At 33.4% G+C, this 22,758-nt stretch overlaps 1 long non-coding RNA gene across 2 annotated transcripts; it reads right to left on the bottom strand.

Moving 5' to 3' along the window:
• Positions 1–744: 744 nt before the first annotated feature.
• Positions 745–21,527, bottom strand: LOC140858133 (uncharacterized). 2 transcript variants are annotated; one of them, XR_012141481.1, is made up of 4 exons: positions 21,185–21,527; positions 13,055–14,169; positions 3,373–9,207; positions 745–1,265 (listed from the first exon to the last, which is right to left on the bottom strand). It is a non-coding gene; the product is annotated as an uncharacterized lncRNA (long non-coding RNA). The 2 variants fall into 2 exon arrangements; XR_012141480.1 differs by lacking the exon at positions 21,185–21,527 and having other exon boundaries at positions 13,055–14,559.
• Positions 21,528–22,758: the final 1,231 nt, after the last annotated feature.

A 22,758-nucleotide genomic window follows, 5' to 3' on the forward strand; every position in this document is an offset into this window, starting at 1 on the left:
CTGAAATAAGCAAAGCTGTTTCAAGAGCAGCTTGTTTTTGGCTCGATCAAGCTTGATAAAGTCTCAGATCAATTACTAAACTGATACAGCTTCAGCTTTCGGACTGAATGCTAAATATTTTAAGATGGGCTGAGTTGGTTGATTGATTCCAGCTCGATTGAACTACATATGTATAGATACGAATAATTAAAAGTATGCTAGATCAGCTGTTCATCATTGTTATCGGTCAATGGTAATGTGTTGATCGGTGTTTCGGGAATAAGATCAGATCCCCCAGTTGTTCATCCAATAAGAATATCTGATAAGCGTTTCTGCTACTGTCTGAAACCAAAAAGAGGGGGGTGCTGAAACCAAAAAGAGGGGTTGCAGAGAAAACAACGGTTCATTTGTCTCCCACGCCTCCACCCAACGCCTTAGAAAACACAAAGGCACTTCCATTGACTCCAACTGGGCAATAATTTCAGTCTTCTTCAATGCACGCGGCCATATTCTCGGAGGCTACCTTTTTGACCGTCTAACCCCCAAAGGACACGACCCCCTTCCCCACATCAAGACAAGTATCCGGAGTTCAATAATATGAAGTTTTAATCTATCAATAATGTAGATCCCACAAGAAACACTTGCCATGAGTTGAACATGTGCATGTCATTGAAACAACACCTCCGAAATCCATGTGAAAGGAAGCTAAAGGCTACACGTCTCGAAAGAAAAGGCAAGCCAAACATAATAAGAAGACAACAGGAGTGATAAAGAAGGATAGAGTTCTTTTTATATTAAACTAAGTAGTAGCACCAATTTTATATAACACACTACAATATATTATATAGATCCCATGTCCTTTCAAAGATTCCTCTCTCTTTGCCTACTCCATTACTACACCACTACCTTCTGTTCTCCATTCATTGGACATCCAAAGCAAAGGAACTTACCATCGGTCCTGCTGGTGAAATCTGGCAGATTCCTATCCACAAGTTTTCAAGGCTCCAGTGCCGAGCAAAGCTGGTATGGGGCAGGTTGAGTTTGCCGGGTTTAAAGATTGCGAAGCTTGGGGTTCGTTTGAAGATTGGGGTTTGTGCCGGTACCAGGAGTCGGATCAATCGGCTAACAGCATGATTCGGTCCATCTCTTTCATGCCGGGCTCGTAGTAATGCAACGAAGAGGACGAAGGAGAGGGAGAAAAAAAGAGAGGGAGAGAGGGAGGGAGGGTTTTCAAATTTCTGAATCTAATATGCTTTGAGACCATCTCTGGATCTGGATCCGGCTCTCTGTTTTGAATATTGCTATTATTTTTTAATTTTGAATATATCCAATGACTTATTTTATATTAGAATCATCACCTTCTCTATCATCATGCTAGAAAGATTAAACTAAATCATACTAGAAAATCAAATGACATAATTAGAGTTTTTTTAAAATATAATGATCATTTAAAAATATTTATGAAACTTAGAGGATAAAAAATATAATTTATGATGTATGGATGATGATGTGGCATATGGGTGCTGATATGGCACTCGATGATTGGATAATTCCACATCAAATGCCATATCATCACTTATGCCACGTTATCTATGCCACGTCACCTATGGACACTGACATGTCACTCAATAATTGGATACTATTTTAAAAAATACCACATCAGATGCCATAATATCACCCATGCCATGTCATCATGCATGTGCCACGCCATCTATGTCACGTCATCTATGAGTGCTAATATGTCTCTTGATGATTAGATACTTTAAAAAAAAAATTCACATCAAATGCTATGTCAACAAACAAAAATTTTCATCCATCATGCCACGTCATCATTCGTATACCATGTCATATTCGTCAGATATTTTTCATCATGTAAATACTAATTACTGCCGGCTAGAATCTTCGATGAGAGAAAGTAGTCGGAATCGAGAAAAGAACTATATTAAAACGATTTAGAAAGTACAAAGACAAAAATTTAGGATTTTATAATTTAAATATTATTTAAAAAAATTAATTTAATTTAAGGATTGAATATAATTTATTCAAAAAATAGAGAAATGATAGAATCAGAGTCGACTGCGGTGAAGAAAGGTCACAATAAAAGTCATGGCCGGAAGCCATGATTTCATAAAATCGTGGCTTCAAGCCATGATTTCACAACATGGCAATTTCGAACGCAACATGGCGGACGGGTGTATAATGCGGAGGGTGAAATCTTGACTTGAAGCCATGATTTCACTGTTAGACGATAATTTAGAAAATAAGTTGAGGATGGGGATATTTTAGGAAATATATAATAAAAAATAATATTTAAAAAAAAATTTCTTCTCAGTAACAGAAAAATTTGGACAAGTTTGTAATAACAACAACAAAAAAATTCTAATATTTCAAAAAGCATTCCCTTCTCCATACAAATGCAGCATAATGGAATATAACCTCATATACGGCCTCCAATTAGTATGTATTTAACTTTGTAGTAAGTTCATTTTTTAAGTTTCATGTATATAAGAAACTAGTTTTAATGTTACCATCAAAAACTAGTGTGGGACTCATGCTACATGGCAAGACTGCCTAAAATGCGAAAGAAAAACAAATATATATTACAAATTTTTTTATCAACTAAAAGAGATATATTATATAATTTTACTCTCAAAACATATTCATCACAATAATAGTATCTTCAATCATAATCCACGTATAGAGCAGTAAAATAGATTGATCGATTAATTTATAAATACTAATATAAATTTATACTTATATTTGAAAGCATGTGCAGACAGTCGGTTACTATATTCTTTCTTAAGAAAAAAAAATATAAGACTATATGTAAAATTATTTGTCACATAAGGTTGCAAAAATATCTACCAAAACAAAAAAAAAAAAAAAAAAAAGGAGAAGTGGCTTTTTTCCTAAAATATTTTTTGAAAATATAAAAAGGATATAAAAGGGGAACAAATACTACTGGCTAAATAATTCATGTATGAAAAATTATGCAAATGCCCATACAGAGACTCATAAAATTGCCCACATAAGGATATCTTTATAAAAAAATGAAGACATCCGCATGGAAAGAAACGGTTTTTTTGTATAGCCGGCCCCATACTTTTCTTTTTTTTTTTTTTTATGCAGTTTACTCTTTTGAAAAATCCTAGCCATCTATTTTCCGGTCCCCACCCACCTTTCTCTGCACTGTAAGATTCAATGAGCATAACAGAAGCAAAATGGATTGTAAAATTTTACATAATCAAACTCTATAAAATCAAACCGTAATTTCAAGAATCTCTTAATGATAAACAATACATATATATATATATATATATATATATATATATATTATATATATATATATATATATATATATATATATATATATAGGTAAGTGTAGAACAATACCTGTTACGCTATATCCAAAATTTTGATAGAGTTTTCACTAAGCACCCAAATATTCATTCTCCAATATTGATCCACACAGGAGTTGATTCAAAACTCTTGCTCCTTAAAATTGGTTAATCTTGTTGAATTCTTTTTCAAAGAATTTTCTTGGGTAGACAACACTACCTAAGAACTTGGCCTTACTTCCTCTCCTCCTAGCCTTCTCCTTTTCTTCCTTTTTTTTTTCTTCTTGTCTTGGCTAATTCTCTTCCTAGACCCTTGTCCTAAATCAGATCTTTTATTCTTAAGAGGACCTTGTCTTAACAAAGAAAGGAAGAGGATTATTGGGACAATAGGGGAGAGAATGTAAGAAAGAAGAGATTGGAATGGATTGAATATCTGGGCGCGCCACCTATTTATAGGTGAAGAGCGGATGCTTGTCCGCAATTTCTGATGCCTTCCCAAGCCCATCTTGCACCCCTCCATTCATCTCACGCCCATTTGAATGTCTCATGACATGTGGATAAGCATCAAAAATTAATTCGAAGAGACATCTTTTCACAGAAGGACTCTTCGATGCCAAATTAATTCATGGTGTTTTTTTCCAAAGTGTCGCGAGGCTTGAAAGGTGCGCCAACTCCATCCAAGGGATAGAAATCCATTTGATGGCCATCCAATGGCCAAGAAATGTGGCACCCAACTAGATTAGGCATGGAGAAATTAAGAGACCTTAACCACTTGGACTCTAAGTCCAAGTGGTGCCAAGCATAAGGGGGCGGCATAGGTTCATGCTTATCTATTTGTTCCAATGACACAAGAAGTGATTAAGAGGTAGAAAGACTCTTCTGTGCCTCTTAGTCATCTGAAGTCCACGCCTCATATCAATTTTGCATGGAAAAGTTTGGATAAAATCAAGGAAAAGGCACCTCACACCAATGGTTGCCATTTGGCATTTGTGCACAAAGAGAGAACCCATGTGCCAAGAGAGAGATTCTCTGGCACGTGAAAGCCTGATGGTTAGTGCCAAACCCCTTGGCACAACCAGCTAAGGATCAACCCAAATCAGATCCAATCCATGCATGAGTCTAATTGGATTTAATTAGCCCAATCTAGAACCAAAAAATCGAATTCGATTCGATTAGGAGCTAGAGTTCGTAACACGTGCTAGAATATTTATCCTGCAAATATAATCTAATCTAATTAGATCATTGATCAATTTTTTTTGTATGTGATCCATTGGATTCCATATCTAGCCAGCAGTAGATCCGAGTGTAAGTTGATCTGATTTGATTAGAATCACTTCTAACCGATTTAGGTCCAATCATACTAATCCGATTTTAACAATTAGAATTTTTTTTAATTGATGATCGTATTAAATTTTTTAATTCGATTAAATCTATAAGATAAAATTGACGTTAACAATATATCATGTTTATCCAAAAGATATAGAATTTTGATTAAAATATCAAAAATATCTTTCAATGGCAAGTTGCTGTGTAATTGAATCCTACTATCATACTGCATTCCGAATATAACTATGGATATGAAATCTTGTCAAATCCAATTTCATATTCATATTTCTCTCAATTTTATAATGATGATTTGATTAATAAAATATTAATTTTTTTTTTAATTTTTTATTCTATTTGGATCAAAGTGTTCTTGAATCATCATTTGATTAGAGCAAGTAGGATGTGATCTCCTCTTACCAGTAGTGATCGATTCTATATGAATCTACTCACAACCTCCATATATAATCTACCATATCTAGAATATTCTGTACATGACTAAATCATGAATGAGTATGGTTCGAAATATAGATTTATATATATAAGATTCTATGAAAGTCTCAGATCAAAAGATTACTTGCACAACTCCCACTAAGAGAAACATCTTCTGACAAATAAGTAAGACTATAAGATATTCTCAAGATGGATCAATTTGGTGAACTAATTCTCTAATGAGTACCCACATTCTTGTATTAGTATCTCACATAAGTGATTATGAGATCAATCATCCTCTCCATTGAGTATACATAGGATATGTCAATCTTACCGAAAATATTGATCTCTGACTCAATAATCCATCAACTGAAAATATTTTAGATCTCACTGGCATGATCTCATCATAGTCCTAAAATCATTGTCCTAATCTATAGGGTTCACCATAATCTTAATAAATATAAAATGCAGCATATGATGAAACACAAATACTTTTTATTTATCCATAAAATGTCAAGTACATGAGTCAGAAAGAATAAAAGAAAAATCCATCAAAATACAAATTTTGATTGATTTGTAGGGTATTATTCTTTCAATCTCCCACTTGCACTAAAATCAATCGCTCTTATACTTTAACCCCATACAATTAAGATAGTGATCGAACTGCTGCTGTGGTAGAGCTTTAGTGAATGGGTTTGCTATGTTGTTCTTTGTATCTACTCGTTCAATGACTACATCTTCTCTCAACAATCTCACGAACAAGGTGGAAGTGCCTTAGAATGTGCTTGGATTTATGATGAGACCTTGGTTCCTTTGTTTGAGCAACTGCTCCAGTATTATCACAGTAAAGTGGTACTAGGTTATCAATCTCAGAAATGATATCCAATTCAGTGATGAACTTCTTCATCCAGATAACTTCTTTGGTGGCTTTACTTGTAGCTATGTACTCTGTCTAAGTAGTTGAATCAGCTACAGTCTGCTGCTTGAAATATTTTTAACTCACTGCTCCACTATTTAAAGTAAAGACATACCCTAAAATAGATTTGCTATCATCTGGATCTAATTGAAAACTAGAGTTAGAATACCCTTCTAGTTTTAAGTCAGATCCATAATATACTAGTAAAACATCTTTAATCCTTCTCAAGCACTTAAAAATATTTTTCATCGCTTTTCAATGATCCTTTCCTGGATCAGCCTGAAATCTACTGGCTATGCCTAAGGCATAAGCAACATCAGGTCTGGTATATAGCATGACATACATAATAGACCCTACTGTCGAAGCATAGGGAATAGAACTCATTCTATTCCTCTCTTCAGATATCTTAGGAGACATCTTCTTAGAGAGATGTATGTCTTGACTCATGGATAAGTAACTTCTTTTACTTTCATTCATGCTGAACCTCTTCAGCACAAGGTCTATGTATCTAGACTGAGACAAATCTAGTATCCTTTTAGATCTATCCCTATAAATCTTAATACCAAGTATATAGGATGCTTCTCTCAAATTCTTCATGAAAAACTTGCTTGATGGCTATAACTTGACCGATTGTAATATTGGGATATCATTCCTAATGAGAAGTATGTCATCTACATACAATACTAAGAAGATAATGGCACTCTCACTTATCTTCTTATATACATAAGATTCATCCATATTTTTTATGAAGCCAAACTCTTTGACTGTGATATCAAAATAGATGTTTCAACTCCTTAAGATCTGCTTTAATCCATAAATAAATTTTTTAAGCTTGCATATCTGATTTGCTCTTTCACTTAAGATAAATTTTTCTGACTGAGAATATAAACATCTTTCTCAAAGTAACTATTAAAGAAGGCAGTCTTCACATCTATTTGTCAAATTTCATAATCATGGTATGCTGCTATAGCAAGCATACTTCAAATAAATTTGAGCATGACAACATGTAAAAATATTTCATCATAATCAATACCTTGCTTTTGCCTAAAATCTTTAGCCACTAATTTGGCTTTGTAGGTTTCCACTTGATCATCTGCTCCAATCTTTTTTTTATAGATTTATTTACACCCAATAGGGGTTACATCCTCTGGTGCACCAATCAAAGTCCACACTCGATTGATGTACATGGAGTTTATTTTGAATTTGATGACTTTCAGCCATTTGTCTGAGTCTCTACTCATGACAGCTTCTGAATAGGTCAGAGGATTATCATTCTCATTGATGTGGGCTTCATTAATCTCAATAATAAATTGTATCTCAGAGGTGCATTTTGCACTCTATCCAACCTTCGGAGAGGTGTGTATAGTGGTTGTACCTCATCAATGGGTACTTCTGATTGAGGAATATCTTGTGTATCTTTTGTAGGTCTTGAACTCACTAAGTTTAATTTTTCTCTCGTTGTCCCCTTCTAGAATAAACTCTTTTTCTATAAAAGTGGCATGCCTACTAACAAAAATCTTTTGTTCAATAGAGTGGTAGAAGAGGTATCCCATACTCTCTTTAGAATATCCTACAAACAAATACTTATCTGCTCTAGTACTTAGCTTATGTCCAAATTTTTTTTTAACATAAGCCAGACAGTCTCAAATCTTAAGATATTTAAGATTAGGCTTCTTACCTCTCTATATCTCATATGAAATACTGGGCACAGATTTTAAAGGTACTCTATTCAAAATATATATTACAATCTCTAGGACATATCTCTAGAAAGAAATAGATAAGTTTGTAAAGTACATCATAGACCGCACTATATCTAATAAAGTGTGATTCTTCTTTTCTACTATACTATTTAATTGTGATATATATGGAGGGGTCCATTCAGAGAAAATATCTTTTTCTTTAAGATGATCTAAGAACTCACAAGAAAGGTATTCACCTCCTCGATCTGATCGAAGAATTTTAATACACTTTTCAGTTTGCTTCTTGATCATACTTTGATACTCTTTAAATTTATCAAAAGCTTCAGATTTATATTTTATAAGATATTGTTGCTCAGCTATGCAACCCAAGAGGAGGATGAATTAGATTTTTAAAAATTTAAAATTAATCTAGAACCACAAGGATTAAGTAATAAAAGGCAAGTTAGTTGAAGTGAGTGATTTAAGCAAAGTGAAGATATTAGATGCAAGAGTGCAAGAAGAAAAAAAAATAAGATAGAAACAAGTAAGTACATCACAAACAATCAAGATTTATAGTGGTTCGGTGCCAACCTTGCACCTACATCCACTTTTCAAGCTCCTACTTGGGAATTCAAATCCACTAAACCGTATTCAACAAGAATACAACGTCGGTACCTCTGACTCTAGCTATTCCAAGCTAGAACATTTATTTTTCTGATACAACCCAATCTAATACAATCCGATTCAAGATTCGGATCAATCTTTTCACATTTTGAAATCCTTCCAAAATTAAAGATCAACTCAAAAACAGAGTATAACAGTTAATCACACGAAAATACAAATGTAGCTCCTTTAATGAGCAAATAAAGCTTTAAATATACTTTACACAATCATGAACAAGTTTTTCTGATTCTCTTCAAGGTTGTTAAAGACTTGAATGAGCTCTTGAGGGGTTGGTGAACTTGAAATGAAAGCTTCTTTAACTTCAAGAAGGCTCTTTGCTTAGGGCTGAAATGAATGCTTGAAAAATCTTGTTTATTCCCTCCTTTAAGCGTCTTTTATAGCTTCAAGTGATGGTGGACAGTGATCTAGATAGTTTTAGAGCCGTTGGAGATCATTAAATGAGCATTAAATGCATCAAAATGAGCTAAAAAACTAACCGTTGCGGAGTTTTTCCATCGCAGGGGTTGACTCATAGGGTCGACTCATACACATGAGTCGACTTCTATGGCACAGAACAGAAAATGATTGTTCTGTAATTTTGACGTGCACAGCAACAGAAGTCGACTCATAGGGTCGACTCATGCACAGGTGTCGACTCATGAGGTCGACTCAATTGGATGTGTCAGTCAAAAAACAGCATACCGTTCAGCCCCATTTGACATGAGTCATCTCATGGGGTCGACTCAATTTTATAAACATTATTTTCTTTTAAAATACACATCCAAAAATATTGAGATTGCCTCCAAAAGATCACAAATCTTCTGTTCTTGCTCTTGAGGCTTTCGAGTTAGGACTTGGTGAAATTATGATTTTGTCCCTGAAAAATAATAAATCTTTTTTCAAGCCAAAATCATTAGTAACCCCCTCAAATACTTTATAATTATCAAAATCAATTCAAGGAGCAACAATCTCTCCCTTTTTGATGATGACAAAATACTTGAGCAAAAGCAGAGTATAATATATTTAAAGCATTGAACATAAATTTCAAATTTATGAAGATGCATCACTTAAACATCATAGCTAGTTATTTAAATAAAATACATTATGAGTAGTTTGAAGATCAATTTAAAATTTGCTTATTAGATCATTTGCTTTGAAAATTGCTGACAATTTTGGTTCTTTGACACATTTGCTTTGATAATTTTGCTCATTTGCTTTGACAATTTTGATTATTGCTCTCGATTCTATTTCTCTATTACTTATTGCTCGATCTCAATTTTTGATTCTCTACTCTCCTTTTTTGATAACATCAATTAAGATCTTAAGAAATTTTGAAGAAAGAAAAAAAAAGATAACATAAAGGACATATTTTCTCTACTCTCCCTTTTTGATATCATATTTTATTTCTTCACTCCCCCTCTTTCATTGTTTATTTCTCTACTCCTCACTATAGCAATTATAAAAGACATATCAATTTACTCATTTAGAAGATATTACTATACATGATATTTCATCACATATATATGAGTCATTTTTCATATCTTATAATTAAAATATTTTAATTGATCCCATTCATAAACATTAATCCAAAGACATTCATTGAAATTCAAAGCATAAAAAAATGTATATATCAAAATGTGACTGAATACATTAAGTCAAAATACGTAGATCATACAAAAATCATGGATAACAACTATCCAAGAGTCAATCAGCCAAAAAATACAAAGGCCATAAAATAGATCCTAGACAAAAATAAAAAAAAGATTAACTATTCTAAATCTAATAGATATCATGGCTAAAGAGATCAGAATCTGAAGAGTCAGAGATATGATGAGGAGATGTAGGATCAAATCCACGAATACGATCTTTACCACGTCTGCCTCGACCACGGGTAGAAGTACCGGTACGAGTAGAGGGACGAGAGGATCTTGGAGCCTGGGAAGCTACGAACTGTGCTAGAAGAGAAAGTCTGATGGTATCCAAAAATCCAAGGCTCTCGACACAGACTACATCAGGGTACTAAACTGAGTAGAGACAGTCTCACTGGAGTCCCTGATCTCTCTCCTCAAAAAGTCAAATTCACTCTCTAAAACTCTTCAAAGTCTAGCCGCCTCTGCAGATAGGTCTGAGACCTCCATGATATCCTCATGCAATTGGGGATGGGCTAAAGCTAATACCTGTCTCTGCAAATCTAGAACTCTGCCCGTCAGTCTCAGAACACATCCCTCAAACTCTTCAATCGTACGGACTGAGCTGTGAGCATCTGAAAAATAGTAGAGATATGAGGGATCATGGTCTGATCTAAAACAGCCTGAGAAGTCATCTCTGAGCAAAACCTGAGGTGGCAAACTGCTGAGATAAAATGGAGGCAACATGCTGGGACATCATCTCAATCTAATCGTCTACCAGTCTGATCTCTGAATGATCTACTCTGCTCTCAGACTGTGATACAGAAATATACCTCTTCACAGACTCTAAAGGACCAGCCTCGTGATCAGACACGAACTGAATATCAGGAGATGCTCTGTGATCATAAGGAGGTGAAGATGATCTCTCCTCCTTTGCTCTCTCCTCAGCACTCTCCTCAACACCCTTTGACCAATCGCCATCAGTCTTTGAAAAACCTATGCGGTGCAGTGTGCAGTGGTTGATGGTGTCGGAATGAGATAATCTAGCAACTGCCTCCCCTCAAAATTGACTCCAAACCTCCTAAAGATCAGGGTGAGTGCCATACCATAAGGCAAGTGAGCCTTAGACCTGTTCAGGGTCTCCCTCATGGCCTCAATCATCAGAATAGGAAGGTTCAAGGGGATCTAAGTGATCACATGATACATGATACAAATATCCCTACCGGATAAGAGGTCATGCCTGCCACTCCCAGGGACAAAGAGCTTGGTCACCATGTGATGCAAAAGCCTCATTTCCACTAAAAGTATCTTGGTTTCTAATTTATTTAAACTTTCAGTAAAAATTCTTTCTAAGATAACATTAATTCCTTCTTCTTTAATTAGAAGCTCCATATTAGTATAGCCTTCACAAGGCAAGTACAGAATTTATCCCAAATACAAAGGATCAAGAATAATATCGACATCTTTCACTGTAGACTTTATTGCTCCATTGAAGTAACTTAAATTCAAATAAAATTGTCTGACCATATCAACATAAGTATTTTCTTTCAATAGACAGTAAAACTCTCATCCTTGATTTTTAATCTTTATTCCAATGGAGAACCCTTCTTTTTCGAAAAACTTAAATCTATATTTTTTTCGGATTTCACTTTTCGATCAGAGAGGGGTACCTTGCTTGGGCTAATTGGAGACTGTGTAGAAGCTGAAGCAGGAGTTGGAGCTGAGATTGGAGCAGAAGAGGGCTCGACTGCCATTCTTTTTCTACGCTCAGTCTCTTCCAACCTGCGAATAAATTTTTTTCTCTGTGGGAGCTTCATTTTGGGAGCCATTTGGATAAGAAGGACTTGCAAAAAGTTTAGGAGACTAAATGAGGTGGAGAGAAAAAGATTCTAGTGGAAAAACCAAGATTTTGGAGAGGTGAAGCGTCGATTTAGAGAAGAGAGGTAGAATCTAGGGCAAGCTCGAATCGCCCAAACAAGAAAGAAAGAGGAGAGGAAGTTGGTTCCTAAACGGGCGATTTGAAGGATGAAAATTGATGGGAAGAGAGATTTGAGAGAAATCTTCGATTTGAGGGAGAAGAGAGGGAGAGCTTTTGGTTCGATGGGAGGAAGAAGAAGGGCTGAGTCGGCTCAAAGAAAATTTCTCAATAAAAAGAGAGAGTCCGAAGGATTTTGACAGATTCAAGTTTATCCTAGGATCGATCCTGGGGGTAGACTCATGGCACAGAAAATTTATAAGAATGATGAAAAAATTTGAAAAAATCTAAAACTTTGAAGAAAAAGTATCTACCTAGAGATTGATCATGTGAAGTACAGTTTTGAGCTTTTAAGAATAAAGAAGAGATAAGAATTGAGCTCAACAAATTTGGTTCAATGAATTTTTGGCATTAAGAACTTGGAATTAGAGAGATACTTAAGCTGATAGATCAAGGATTCCTAGTTCTCTTCTAATTTCATAAAATCTATCTTCACTTAAGGTCTTGATAAAAATATCAGTCAATTATTTCTCAATACATACATAGTCAAGAATTATATTATTATTTTGAACATATTTTCTTATGAAATGATGTCTAATTTCAATATGTTTTGATCTAGAGTGCTGAATTAAATTTTTAGTTAGATTGATAGCACTAGTGTTATCACATCTTATGGGAGTTTTATTAAGTTTGATGCCAAAGTCCTCAAGTTGTTACTTAATCCATAAGATTTGAGCACAATAACTTTCGGCTGTAATGTATTCGGCCTCGGCCGTAGACAGTGCCATCGAATTTTGCTTCTTGCTAAACCAAGAGATTAAGTTAACTCCAAAAAATTGGTAAATTTCACTAGTACTTTTTCTATCTAATTTATATCCAGCAAAATCAACACTAAATATCCTATTAAGTCAATTGATGAGTCCTTAGAATATCATAGTCCTAGAGTTTGTGTACCATTTAAATATCTAAGATTCTTTTAATTGCATTCAAGTGTGATTCTTTTGGATTTGATTGAAAGCGAGTACAAAGACATACACTAAACATAATATCTGGTCTACTAATAATTAAATACAATAGAGAATCAATCATACCTCTATAAAATTTTAAGTCTACATTTTTACCTCCTTCATCCTTGTCAAGCCTACATGATGGGCTCATGGGTGTATCAATTGCTTTAGAACCCTCCATTCCAAATCTTTTGAATAGTTCTCTTGTATATTTGCTTTGAGTGATGGAGATTTTTTTCTTTGTTTGTTTGATTTGGAGTCTGAGGAAGAATGTAAGTTCTCCCATCATGCTCATCTCGAACTCTCCCTGTATGAGCTTAGTAAAATCTTGACAAAGAGTTTCATTAGTAGACCCAAAAATAATATCATCAATGTATATTTATATAACTAAGATATCATCTTGATTTCTTTTAATGAAAAGGGTTGTGTCTATATTTTTTCTTGAAAAATCATTATTAAGCAGAAATTTACTTAGACTTTTATACCAAGCCTTAGATGCTTGTTTTAAACCATATAATTCTTTGTTTAATTTGAAAACATGATTAGGAAAAGCATAATTTTCAAAATCGGGAGGTTGTGCTATATAAACTTCTTCAGCAATATATCCATTTAGAAAAGCACTTTTGACATCCATTTGGAATAACTTAAAATTCATAAAGCAAGCATATGCAAGTAAAAGTTTAATTGCTTCTAATCTAGCAACAGGTGTAAATGTCTCATCAAAATTAATTTTTTCTTCTTGATTATAATCTTTTGCAACCAATCTTTCTTTATTCCTAATTATATTTTCATGTTCATCCAATTTATTTTTATATACCCATTTTGTGCCAATTACTGGATAATTTTTAGGTATTGATACTAAAGTCCATACATTATTTCTTTCAAATTGATTAAGTTCTTATTGCATTGTATTTATCCAATTATAATCCTTTTCAGCTTCATCTATAGTTTTAGGTTCAAAATGAGAAATAAATGCAAAATGATTGTATGCATCTCTAAGAGAGGAACGAGTTCTTACTCCATGTGTAGGATCACCAATGATCAATTTTTTGGAGTGATTGTGATCATACCTCCATTCTTTAAGTAGATCATTTGAGCATTGAGGTTGTTCTTGTTGTTCTTTACCTTCATCCTCTTGTTTGTTTTCACGTTCTTCTTTATTTTGAATTGTTGAGTCTTTTAGGGTGATCTCCTTCATCCCTTCTATAAGAAGATCTGCATCATCAATACTTTCATTTTTTTTTGAAGGAAGATCGTTAGTTTCATCAAAAATAATATATATTGACTCCTCTACTACTAAAGTTCTTTTATTGAAAACTCTAAAAGCTTTGCTAGAAGAGGAGTAACCAAGAAAAATAGCTTCATCAGATTTTGCATCAAATTTTTTTAATCTTTCTTTATCATTGTTCAAAATAAAACATCGACAATCAAAAATATAAAAATATACAATGTTTGATTTTCTTCCTTTCCAAAGCTCATAGGGAGTTTTCTTTAAAATTGGTCTAATTAAAGCACGATTTAATATGTAATATGCCGTGTTAATTACTTCCGCCTAAAAATATCTTGGGAGGCTATTTTCACATAGTATGGTACAGACTATTTTTTTGAGGATTCTATTTTTTTTTCTACTACCCATTTTGTTGGGATGTTATAGGTACTGAAAAGTTATGGTCAATACCTTTTTCATCACAAAACTTTTCAAAATCTTGATTTTCAAATTCGGTTCCATGATCACTTTAAATATTTTGAATTGAAAAATCTTTTTCATTAGTGACTTTTCAATAAAATTTTAAAAACATATGAAAAGTTCATCCTGATGTGCCAAAAAGAAGATCTATATAAAACGAGAGAAATCATCAATAATCACAAAGTCATATCATTTTTCACCTAGACTAGTAGTTCTAGTAGGTCCAAATAAATTCATGTGCAATAGTTCTAATGGCCTAGAAGTTGAAACAATATTTTTAGATTTGAATGAGACTCTTGTTTGTTTACACAGTTGGCATGCATCACAAATTCTATCCTTTTCAAAATTTAATTTGGGTAAGTCGGTAACCAATTTTTTTTTAATAAATTTTGAAAGTGAATGCATGCTAATATGTGTAAGCCTACGATATCAAAGCTAACTAGTCTCATTAATCTTGACATTCAAGACTACTAGGTATTGCATGTTTATTTTAGAAAGATCATTCAAATCTATCATATAAATATTATCATGTCTATGTCCAACAAATTTAATTCCTTCATCAATAGGACTAGTTACTATGCAAAATGAACATTCAAAAATGACTTTTTATCCTTTATCACAAAATTGACTGATGCTTAATAGATTATATTTCAAACCATCTACTAACAAAATATTTTCAATGTATTTGGAGGGAGTGATACCAATGTTATATTACCGATGATCTTTCCTTTGCCATTATCTCTAAAAGTGACCATCCCTCCATCTTTAGCATCAAGTGTGATGAATTGGGATTCATCATCAGTCATATGTCTTGAGCACCCGCTATCAAGATACCATTTTCGATTTATTCTTTGGGATGCAAGACATACCTACATACAAAAATCAAGTTTTGACTTTGGTACCCAAGTTTTCTTGGGTCCTCTTTGGTTAGTCACAATGGTTCTTTTGGAACCTATATTTTCTTCACATTAGAATTTTTAGATTTATTAAAAAAATATGTATAAAATTTGTGTCCTACTTTACCACATTTAAAGCAAGTAATATTTGTAAACTTGTTGCATAATGAGTTTACAAAGATATTTTTCAGAAGTTTTTGTTTCTTTAAATGGTTATATCCAAGACTGGCTTTATCATAAATGGTCTTTTGATTATCAAGTATCATTTGAAGTTTATTTGAACTTAAAGTAGACTTTTCAACCATTGGTTTTAATTTGACAATCTCATTTTTTAAGTTAAAATTTTTTTGAGACAAGATTGATTTTTTATTTGAAATAATCTCATTTTCTTTTAATAAAGATTGATTCTTTAATTTAATTCTTTGTTCTTTACTCTTAGCTTCTTTAGTTCATCAATTAGATCATAAAATGCTTCATGAAGTTCTTCAAAAGTAAAGTCATTAGGAGTTTCAGTGTTTACCTCATTTTCATGTGCCATAAGGCACAAGTTGGCTTATTCATTTGAATCTTCTTCTTTGGAGCTTGACTCATCACTTTCGCTCCATGTAGTCATCATAGTCTTTTTCTTGTACTTCTTGGGACCCTTCTTAAGTTATGGACATTCAGACTTAAAGTGTCCCGACTTTTTACATTCATAACAAATAAAAGATTGCTCCTTATCCTTCTCTTTGCTATGTTCTCCTTTTGTAAGTGGCCTCTTCCTCATTTTTTATCTTTTTTTCTTCAAAAATTTCTTAAACTTTCGAGTAATGAGGGCCATTTCTTCATCCTGCTCTTCATTTTTTATATCATCGAATTTCTCATCAAGTTGAGCAGTGGATTTGAGGGTGATTGTCCTCTTCTTTTTGACATCTTCTTCTTGATGTTGTTTCATGCTTAGCTCATGTGTCATTAGCGATTCTAGAAGCTCCTTCAAGAGTAAGATATTCAGATCATTGACTTCTTGGATTGCGGTCACTTTGGCCTCCCAAATCCTTGGTAAAGACCTAAGAATCTTTCTCACGAGATCACCATTAGAATAAGACTTACCAAGACTTTTTAAACTATTAATAATATCAGTAAAATAAATAAATATTTCAGTTATTGATTCATCATGCTCCATTTTAAAGAGTTCATATTTATGCACAAGCATGTTAATTTTTGATTCCTTCACTTGATTAGTTCCTTCATGAGTTACTTCTAATCTATCTCATATTTTTTTAGCTGACATGCATGTTAAAACATGATTGAATTCATTAGCATCTAGAGTACAATATAAAATATCATGGCTTTTATATTAAGTTGAATTTTTTTGTCAACCTCATCCTATTCTTTTTCAGATTTGGTTGATTCTACACCATCAATTATTTTAGTGAGTGTGTGTGGTCCATTTACTATGATACTCCACATATCATAGTCAAGTGGTTGAATAAAGATTTTTATTCCAACTTTTCAATAGGTATAATTTGAACCATTAAAAAGTAGAGGTCGGTTTGTGGACTGCCTCTCGGTTAGTAAAGTACCAACTTGAGTTGCCATAGATCTTTAGCTCTTTGATGGTTAAATCAAAGTAGGGCTAGAGCACCGAGCTTTGATACCACTTGTTGCCCAGCTATGCAACCCAAGAGGGGGGTGAATTAGATTTTTGAAAATTTAAAATTAATCTAGAACGATAATGATTAAGTAATAAAAGATAAGTTAGTTGAAGTGAGTGATTTAAGCAAAATGAAGATATTAGATGCAAGAGTGCAAGAAGAAAAAGAAAATAAGATAGAGAACAAGTAAGCACATCACAAACAACCAAGATTTATAGTGGTTCAGTGCCAACCTTGCACCTATATCCACTTCCCAAGCTCCTATTGAGAATTCAAATCTACTAAACCATATTTAACAAGAATATAATATCAGTACCTCTGACTCTAGCTATCTCAAGCTAGAACATTTATTTTTTGAATACAAACCAACCCAATACAATCCGATTCAAGATTCGGATCAATCTTTCACATTTTAGAACCCTTCCAAAACTAAAGATCAACTCAAAAATAGAGTATAACAGTTAATCACACGAAAATACAAATGTAGCTCCTTTAATGAGTAAATAAAGTTTTAAATATACTTTACACAATAATAAAGAAGCTCTTTTGATTTTTCTCAAAGTTGTTGAGGACTTGAATGAGCTCTTGAGGGGTTGGTGAACTTGAAATGAAAGCTTCTTTAACTTCAAGAAGGCTTTTTACTTAGGACTGAAATGAATGCTTGAAAAATCTTATTTATTCCCTCCTTTAAGTGCCTTTTATGACTTTAAATGATGGTGGAGAGTGATCTGAATAGTTTTAGAGCTATTGGAGATCATTAAATAAGCATTAAATGCATCAAAATGAGCTGAAAAACTAGCCGTTATGAAATTTTTTCGTCACAGGGGTCGACTCATAGGGTCGACTCATACACATGAGTCGACTCATGGGATCGACTTCTGTGGCATAGAATAGAAAATGATTGTTCTGTAATTTTGACGTGCACAGCAATAGAGGTCGACTCATAGGGTCGACTCATGCACAGGGGTCGACTCATGAGATCGACTCAATTGGGTGTACCAGCCAAAAAACAACGTGCCGTTCAGCCCCATTTGACATGAGTCGACTCATGAGGTCGATTTAATTTTATAAACATTATTTTTTTCCAAAATACACATCCAAAAATATTGAGATTGCCTCCAAAAGATCATAAATTTTTTGTTCTTGCTCTTGAGACTTTCGAGTTAGGACTTGGTGAAATTACAATTTTATCTCTGAAAAATAATAAATCTTTTTCAAATCAAAATCATTAGTAATCTCCTCAAATATTTTGTAATCATCAAAATCAATTCAAAGAGCAACAGATACACATATCCGAACTTTGACAAATCATCAAAAAATATGATGAAATAAAAATATCAATAAATATGATGAAATAAAAGTATCCATCTCTGGCTTGAGTTATCATAGGATCATATATATCTGTATGCACAAGTTCTAATAACTCACTTATTCTTTCTCCATATCCAGCGAATGGAGTCTTGGTCATTAATTTTATCCATAAGATAAGATTCATAAATTTTTAATGATTTATAATCATAAAGATAAAGAACTTTTTTTTGTATAACTTATTAATTTTTATCTCACTTATATGACCAAACCGACAATGCCAAAGTAAAGTATTATTTATATATTCTTTCTTTCATTTTTTATTTTCATCAATATAAAAAATATTATCATTAAGAGATAGAATTAGAAGAACATTATCAATAATGCCATCACAAAAATGCTCATTAGAAAAAGATATGGAGTAATTATTACCCTTTCCATTAATTTTAAATCCGTATTGTAATAACAATAGTACACAAATTATATTTCTAATGATCTTAGGTATATAATAATAATTTTCTAACTCTAAGATCTTTTCAAAAGATAACTTCAAGAGATATGTCTCTACAGCTTCAATCTGGATGGACTCTCCTCTAGCGTCGTAGAGCTTGAAGTCATCTTTCTTCAAAACTTTAATTTTCTATAGCCCCTGCAATGACTTATAAATATGAGTACTACAGATGGTATCCAATACCCAAGAGTTTGATATTGAAGAACTTAATAACAAAATAGTATATATCTCATATATACTTTTTGATGCAATGCTTGCACCAGCCTTTACAATTGCAAGAAAAGCTTTACAATTCCTGTTCCAATGACTTGCTTTATCACAGTGAAAATAGATATCTTGTCTGGAGGCTTTCTTCCACTTCTTTCTCTTTATGATGCCACCTTTAGGGTTCAACTTTTTCCTTGAACCCTTCTTACTTGTCTTCTTTTTAGAGATCCCATCTACAAGAAGAAGTATAGTCTTTTTTTTCTTCATGTGGCTCTTAGCTGTCTTGAGCATATTTAACAGCTCAAGCAAAGAGGTATTCAGTTTGTTTATATGATAGTTCACAACAAACTGAGAAAATGATTCAGAAAGTAATTGCAGGATTAGATCCTGACTCAACTCATCATCCATCACCAAACTTAATTAATCTAATCGAGTGATCAAGTCAATTACCATGAGAACATGATCTTGTATGGATGTATCTTCAGTCATTCTGATATGGAATAACTACTTAGATTCTCATATCTAGTAGTTCTACTCTATTCATCATATAACTCTTTTAGATTGAGCAGTATGGACTGTGTATCCATGCCTTCATACTGCCTCTGTAATTCATTACTTATGGAGGCCAGTATAATGCATTTAATTGTAAGACTATCCTCCGACATATCTTGTATGTGGCTATCTTATCCTCTATAGCATCCTCTCCTACTGGCTCAGGGTCAAGGGCATCGAGGATATAGGAGATCTTCTCCTGAGTAAGCATGATTTTTAAATTCTCAACCAGTCTACATAATTGAAACCGATCAATTTATTAAATTTTAAAATTTTATGCAATGATAATGAAGATGCTATGTGGAATTTAATCTACATAAATAAAAAATATTACATAAATAAATAATTCATGATGACATCATAATTAAATAAGATCTTCTATCTAATTGTGTCTCTCACTATTTTATCGAACATCATAGCCTACTTCTATGATGAACAGGATATTCTAATTAATTTTCTTAATAGGATTGAGATCCTAATTCCTCATAAAGGTCTTGTGGTTGACAGTAAACTTTTATGAGTTCGTAGGTAGGAAACTCTTTTCAATTGCATCTCATGTAATTCTTAACTTTATCTTGACCTCTAAAACATTCATAGCTTTATGGTTACACAATAAACTATAATATTTTAGTTAAGTCAGATCTTTCATTTTTATACAGTCAAGTTTGAATATTGCTGTCATTGTAATTGCACAACAAAGCAGTATATCCAAAAAATACTGAAAGATTTTATATGCACTAAGACTATATTACATCTGTCCCCATAGTAAGCTTTGTGGTTGCACAACAAACCTACTATAATTCTTGTTATAACATTGATCTAGATGAAGGAAGGCCTTGAGTAGTGTTTTCAATATTAAGATTTTCAATTTCAAGATCGCTTAATCAAATTGACCAGATAAGTAAATGGGAGGATCTCCGTTGTTTTTCTTAGATACCAACAAGTTGGCCAGATAAGCAAATGATCCTAATTAAATAACCATCTTTAGCATTTTTCTAGATACCAATGAATCAATTGATAAAGAATTGGTTAGCCCATAGTTGCTGTCACTACAACTTAATATAATTTTTATGAGAATTTTTCTCGTCTTATGCATAGTCTAATATGAACATATAAAATTCAACTATATATCAATTTAAAACTATGATTCTATCATATATATATACAAATTCATATCAAATAATATGAATACATAATCGTACCAAGATTATTGACATAGCATAATTTAGAGCATGCTTTAATTCAAACACTATGAGCATATAAGCATATGATTGAACCAAACAAGGTCTGCTCTGACACCACTATAGGGTTCGATGAGCATAATGGAAGCAAAATGAATTTCAAAATTTTGCATAATAAAACTCTATAAAATCAAATACTAATCCCAAGAACCCCTTGATGACAAACAATCACATACATATATATATGTAGGTAAGTGTAGAACAATACCTGTCATGCTATATCCAAAATTTTGGTAGAATTTTTACTGGGCACCCAAACGTTCGCCCTCTAACGTTGATCCACATGAAAGTTGATTCAAGACTTTTGCTCCTCAAAATTGGTTTCTCTGAATTCTTTCTCAAAGAATTTCCTTGGGCAGCCCAACACTACCCCAGAACTTGGCCTTACTTCCTCTTCTCCTAGCCTTCTCCCTCTCTTCCTTTCTTTTCTCCTTATCTTGCCTAATTCTCTTTCTAGACCCTTGTCCTAAATCAGAACTTTTGTTCTTAAGAGGACCTTGTCTTAACAAGGGAAGGAAGAAGATTATTGGGACAATAGGGGAGAGGATGTAAGAAAGAAGAGATTGGAATGGATTGAATACCTGGGTGCGCCACCTATTTATAGGTGAAGAGCAGATGCTTGTTCGTAATTTTTCATGCCTTCCCAAGCCCATCTCACGCCCCTCCATTCATCTCACACCCATTTGAATGTCTCATAACACGTGGATAAGCATCAAAACTTAATCTGAAGAGACGTCTTCTCACAGAAGGACTCTTTGATGCAGAATTAATTTATGGTGTTTTTTTTTTCGAAGTGTCTTCAAAGGTGTGCCAACTCCATCCAAGAGATGGAAATCCATCTGATGACCATCCAATGGCCAAGAAATGTGGTGCCCAACCAGATTAGGCATGGAGAAATTAAGAGACCTTAACCACTTGGACTCTAAGTCCAAGTGGCACCAAGGATAAGGGGGCGGCATGGGTTCAAGCTTATCCATTTGTTTTGATGACACAAGAAGTGATTAAGAGGTAGAGGGACCCTTCTGTGCCACTTAGTCATCTGAAGTTCACACCCCACATGAATTTTGCATGGAAAAGTTTGGATAAACTCAATGAAGAGGCACCTCACACCAAGGGGCGCCATTTGGCATTTGCCAACAAAGAGAGAACCCACGTGCCAAGAGAGAGATTCTCTAGCATGTGGAAGCCTGATGGTTACGCCAAACCCCTTGGAACAACTAGCCAAGGGTCAACCCAAATCAGACCCAATCCAAGCATGAGTCTAATTGGATTTAATTAGCTCAATCTGGAACAAAAAAATCAAATCCAATTCGATTAGGAGCTAGGGTTTGCAATACGTGCTAGCATATTTATCCTGCAAACATGATCTAATCTAATTAGATCTTTGATCAATTCCTTTTATGTGTGACCCATTGGGTTCCACATCTAGCCAGCAGTAGGTTTGAGTGCAATTTGACTTGATTTGATTAGAATCACTTCTAATCGATTTAAGTCCAATCATGCTAATTTGATTTCAACAATTAGAATCTTTTCTAATTGACAATCGAATTAAACTCTTTAATTTGATCAAATCTATAAGACAAGATTGATATTTAGCAACGTATCATGTCTATCTGAAAGATATAAAATTTTGATGAAAATACTAAAAATATTTTTGAGTGGCAAGTTACCGTGCAATTAAATCCTACGATCATACTGTATTCTAAACATGACTATGGACATAAATCTTGTCAAATCTACTTTATATTCATATTTCTCTCAATCTTATAATGATAATTTGAT

Source organism: Elaeis guineensis, chromosome 5, assembly GCF_000442705.2.
Source record: "Elaeis guineensis isolate ETL-2024a chromosome 5, EG11, whole genome shotgun sequence".
In the NCBI taxonomy this organism is placed as follows: Eukaryota; Viridiplantae; Streptophyta; class Magnoliopsida; order Arecales; family Arecaceae; genus Elaeis; species Elaeis guineensis.